The sequence below is a fragment of the Capra hircus genome, chromosome 2 (genome assembly GCF_001704415.2).
Source record: "Capra hircus breed San Clemente chromosome 2, ASM170441v1, whole genome shotgun sequence".
Lineage (NCBI taxonomy): Eukaryota > Metazoa > Chordata > Mammalia > Artiodactyla > Bovidae > Capra > Capra hircus.
Window position 1 is genome coordinate 58,233,858 of NC_030809.1, and position 5,897 is coordinate 58,239,754.

Below are 5,897 nucleotides of genomic sequence, written 5' to 3' on the forward strand. Positions count from 1 at the left end.
ATACACTGTAGGTGCAGTAGTTTAATATCATCATAGAGTTCCTTTATATGTAAGACACTAACACAGATGTCAAGATATTTTATTTTGAAGACATTTTATTTTATCTATGGAAGATAATATATTTAGGAATTATTATGAGATCAATATAAAACAAGACAGCTGGCATATAAAATCTGATAGAGTCTTAATCACTGAAATCCAAAGCAAGTTTACATCCACCTAGGTAACATTTCAGACACATTGGTCAACACATGTTACTTTCTATTTGGTAAGTGTATTTTAGTCACTCAGTCATATATGACATTTGGGACCCAATGGACTGTAGCCTGCAAAGGCAGGAATTCTGTCCTTGGAATTCTCCAGGAAAGACTATTGAAGTGGGTAGCCATTCCCTTCTCCAGGGGTCTCTTCCCAACCCAGGATGAACTACATACATCAGTTGGAGCCTTGTGTTCATTGTGAGCTAAGTGAAAAATCATTTCTTTCACAAATATTTATTTGTAGGTCCTAGTTAGAGTTCTAGGCTTTGAAACTGAGGCAGACACATTCTTTTGCTCTCACAGAGCTTGCATTTCAGTGAGGGGAGCAGGATATATATTTATATTTATATAGGATATATATATATATTTATATATAAATAATATATACAGGATAAATATAAATAAATAAATAAATAAACATATATATAGTTGCTATGTTGCTAACTTGCTTCGCTTGCGTCTGACTCCGTGCGACCCCAAGGATGGCAGCCCATTAGGCTCCTCCATCCCTGAGATTCTCCAGGCAAGAACATTGGAGTGGGTTGCCATTTCCTTCTCCAATGTATGAAAGTGAAAAGTGAAAGTGAAGTCACTCAGTCGCGTCCGACTCTTAGCAACCCCATGGACTGCAACCCACCAGGCTACTCCGTCAATGGGATTTTCCAGGCAAGAGTACTGGAGTGAGGTGCCATTGCCTTCGCATATATACAGGGTAAATTTTGGAAGCAAAGAAAACCACAAAGCATTTTAACCGGGTGATTTGATAGATAGCACAAATAATTATTTAAATGGGAGATCTTATAAGGTTTCAGTGAGGCTGAACTGACAAGTGAAAAAAGAAAGGCAAATAGATAAAGATAGTATGGTCAGGTCTACAGGGATTCAGAGCCTTGAGAGCTAAGTAAAAGACGTGACTTTCATTTTAAATCTGAAAAAATCTTGTGAGATGGGGAAAACATTTAACTAACTTCTCTTAATTCTTGAATTGTATGTCAGCCATTCCAGCACTGTTATATATCCTGATACCGTTTGTACTTACTCTCCCTCCATTATGCTAGATTTTCCTTTTTATTCATATTTCTTTCTCCCTCTCCAAAGATTGAAACAGTGGCTCCAGATTTCTTTCCTTTTACATCAGGCAACATTTCAGTACAACCCTTTTATTCCCACTTTCAAACTTAGATATTCTATCGTAAAATGCTTGATAACCTAAAAAGGGGATAATTCTTGTTCACATAACTATCAATTGAATCTGTCTTGAATTGGAAGTTCCTAGGCTAAGTTAAAGGCTTCCCTGGTGGCTCAGAGGCTAAAGTGTCTGACTGAAATGTGGAAGGCCCGAGTTCGATCCCTGAGTTGGGAAGATCCCCTCATTGAAGAAGTTAGTTTTGACCAAATTATCACTAATTTGTTTTTTCACTTTTATTTGTTAAATGTAAGGTATTTTATTCAAATTCAATAAAGCAAGGAAAGGCGTACCCTTTATGATCTCTTGGAATAAAGTAGCAAAAGAAAACTGAGTAAAAGGATTTTTCAAAATTAGCCAAACATAATTCAAAGTAGTCAAATAATTCAGCTTTTTTCCTAATATTTTTTGCTTTATTCCAGATGGTAATGGACACCCTCTCCTCTACCTTTATTTAGAGAACATAGTGCTTATCATTTAATTCTAGTTTTAGTGGATGAATAAGCAAAGACTACACTCAAATAAGACTCTTAAAATTATTAATATTTATTCCACATGCATCCCAGTAGAATTCAAGTTTTGAAGTTTACAAAGTTTGGCTTTGCCTAATTAATGTTTATTTTTCTTCATCACTGATATACAATGAAGAAGCAAAATAACATCTTTGAGTGCATTTTTACGTGAGTAAAAGTAATGCATTTTATTAAAATTCAACACACCAAGACATACTTGTTTTGTTTTTCAATTATTTAATCCTTAACTACACACATCGTATTTGGAAATATATGAACATATAAGAACTTATGTTTACGAAGCTTTATTTTCTGGATACGTCTCTCTCATACAAATATACAAAAATAGTATTATACCTCTCTTTAGATGGTGATTGCAGCCATGAAATTAAAAGATGCTTACTCCTTGGAAGGAAAGTTATGACCAACCTAGATAGCATATTCAAAAACAGAGACATTACTTTGCCAACAAAGGTCCATCTAGCCAAGGCTATGATTTTTCCAGTAGTCATGTATGGATGTGAGAGTTGGACTGTGAAGAAAGCTGGGCACCGAAGAATTGATGCTTTTGAACTGTGGTGTTGGAGAAGACTCTTGAGAGTCCCTTGGACTGCAAGGAGATCCAACCAGTCCATTCTGAAGGAGATCAGTCCTGGGTGTTCTTCGGAAGGAATGATGCTAAAGCTGAAACTCCAGTACTTTAGCCATCTCATGTAAAGAGTTGACTCATTGGAAAAGACTCTGATGCTGGGAGGGATTGGGGACAGGAGGAGAAGGGGACGACAGAGAATGAGATGACTGGATGGCATCACCTACTCGATGGACATGAGTTTGAGTGAACTCCAGGAGTTGGTGATGGACAGGGAGGCCTGACGTGCTGCAATTCATGGGGTCGCAAAGAGTTGGACATGACTGAGCGACTGAACTGAACGGAACTGAATTGAACACCTCTCATATAGATTGTTTATCATTCCACACTTTAGCTAGGCAATGGTGAATTTCTCATCTCTAGTCAACTTCTCTCTGTCTTTATTCTCCTCCATAATCCTTTCAGATAATTATCCACCAGACTTCCAGGCATGAGATTCAACTATTTTGTTTTATGTATTTTTTTTTTTTCCTTCATGGAACAGAAGGAAAATATTTCTTTCATGGATGAAAGCATACATTTTCTCCAAAGACATAAGAGTTTTTTCCAGAAAAGCAGCAATTATCTTCACTTTGTAAGAAATTACAAAGGACTCTATGAAGTGTCAAAATCGATGTGGAAACACTTAATACTTTAAGACATTTTGGAGGATGAGAAGGAAGTCTGAAGACTTCTCAGAAACATCAACTAATGGTGTATGGAGCCCTTGACTTCATTCCTATTGACCTTGTGTATTAAAACATACACACACACACAAATTACTGGTTGTTTGAAGAATGATCATAAAATTCTGTTAAATCTCTGTGACTTGAATTCTATACAAAGAGCAGGGAGTAGTTATAGACTTTTTGTTGACTATTGATTTAATCCTTCAACTGGTTGATTAAATCCTTCACTTGCTTAGCATTTGCTAGTGCTCCTATGTCTTTATAGACGTTTTCTGGTCCTTGATGGCCTGCTGTGCAACTGGTCTTATGCATATGTCCTTAGGGTCCTAGGTTTATAAAATCAACAAATATAAGTCCTACAAGTTGACCACAGAGAATCATTTATAAACAGGCAATTTTTAAGGACAAAGTAGCCACTTAACAGAATTGTTGTCCTCTATCTATGCTTAATCAAAGGGATTTAGGGTTATATCATATATAGACTGCTTCCCAGGTGGCACTACCGGTAATAGAACTTGCCTGCCAAAGCAGCAGACTTGAGAGATGTGGGTTCAGTCCCTGGGTCAGGAAGATTCCCTGGAGGAGGACGTGACAACCCACTCCAGTTTCTTGCCTGGACAATCCCATGGACAGAGGAGCCTGGTTGGCTACAGTCCATAGTGTCACACAGAGACAGTGATGCTTGAAGTGACTTAGCATGGCATGGCACACATACATAGGTTAATGGACTGTGTTCTTTATTTTCCATATGTATGGGCGATGTATAACCCTGGTGGTTTCCAGATATATATTCCACACTTCTCAGTGTCCCGGATTTCATAAACACACAGAAATGTCATGGACTGTAATATAGCCTTAGGTATGGTTTGGTAGCTGGTAGCCATCTTAACCATTTTGACATCATTGTTCTTTTGCTTTCTAATGGTTTAAAATAAAGTACTTATTTTCAAATTGCTAAATCTTGAAGGATCTTTATATAATATTTACTTTATTAGTATTGGTTGCCTTCTGACATTACCATGCTCTCACCTCGTGCCTAATATAGTTTCAACAATGTAAGATGGGACCCAGAGAGTGGGACACCACATTCTATGACAGAGTTTGGGTTAGAAATCAAAGCCATTTCACTTCTGATCTGGTTCCTCCTCCTCCTGCCTGGGAACTTAGCTGTCCCTGGTTTCCCTGCCTCAAAATCAACTTCCTGTAGCAGCTTTGACTGTGTCCCTTATGTTTTTTTTTCTTTCATCAACTAAGACTTTTTGATTCATGCCCCATGCCTTACTTCTTCCTCAGACCCTAGTTCTTTTCTTTAGCCTGCACCTGGTATGGCTTTAGAACAAGTGGGACTCAGAGGAAACTGACTGTAAAAGATTAAGTTATTCTTATTCCCTAGGAAAATCCCATGGATGAAGGAGCCTGATGGGCTGCAGTCCATGGGGTCGCTAAGAGTCGGACATGACTAAGTGACATCACTTTCACTTTTCACTTTCATGCATTGGAGAAGGAAATGGCAACCCACTCCAGTGTTCTTTTCTGGAGAATCCCAGGGATGGGGGAGCCTGGTGAGCTGCTGTCTCTGGGGTCGGACACAACTAAGTGACTTAGCAGTAGCAGCAGGGCTTCCCTGATGGCTCAGAAGGTAAAGCATCTGCCTGCAATGCAGGAGACCCAGGTTCGATCCCTGGTTTGGGACTATCCCTTGGAGAAAGAAATGGCAACCCACTCTAGTGTTCTTGCCTGGAGAATCCCATGGAGGGAGGAGCCTGTTAGGCTACAGTCCATGGGGTCGAAGGGGCTCTTTCTTCATTTTCATTTATTACCCATAGAAGAGTTAGTGGCCCCAACCCTAATACCTTCATTGAACCAATCATAATACTACCAATATTCAGTTTAGCTCATAATTTATTGCAAAAATACAAGCATGTTTTCTGATCCAAGTGCCTTGGTTCTTCTGATGCAAGGGTGTATTTAGAAAAAAAAAAAGTAAGAGTTTAGGATGATACCATTCTAATCATGTGTGTATATATATACATTTTGACTGGAATATTATACTGATCACCTACAGGCTTTACTTTAAAAAAAAGAAAATCACTCCAAATTGCAAGCAAAATGTTAATCTCTTCTTATATATCCACATTTTAGTACATTTCAGATTTAGGAAATTTAAAATAACAGTTGAAAATTCATTTTTATAGTGTTTGCCTGGTGACTCAGACAATAAAAAATTTGTTTATAATTCAGGAGACCTGGGTTTGATCTCTAGGTCAGCAAGATCCTCTGAAGGAAGGAATGGCTACCCACTCCAGTATTCTTGCCTGGTGAGCTCCGTGGACAGAGGATCCTGGAGGGCTACAGTCCACGTGGTTGCAAAGTATTGGACACAACTATGAGTTACACACACACATCCACTTTTATATTAAGCTGATATTATTATACATTCAAGAATTATAAACCCTAAAAATCAAGAATAATTACTTTTGCAGCTTCAATTTCTAACTCTTCATTATTGAATAACTAAAATATAAATTATTAAAATTGCCCAGTCATAATTATGTGATTAAACAAGGTAAACAAATTTTTCAAGAAATATTAGGCTTCCATAGCAATGTGATTGTTTCAAAG

At 37.8% G+C, this 5,897-nt stretch overlaps 1 non-coding gene across 1 annotated transcript; it reads left to right on the forward strand.

The window, feature by feature from the left end:
* Positions 4,897–4,968, forward strand: TRNAC-GCA. Its single transcript has one exon. It is a non-coding gene; the product is annotated as a tRNA-Cys (tRNA).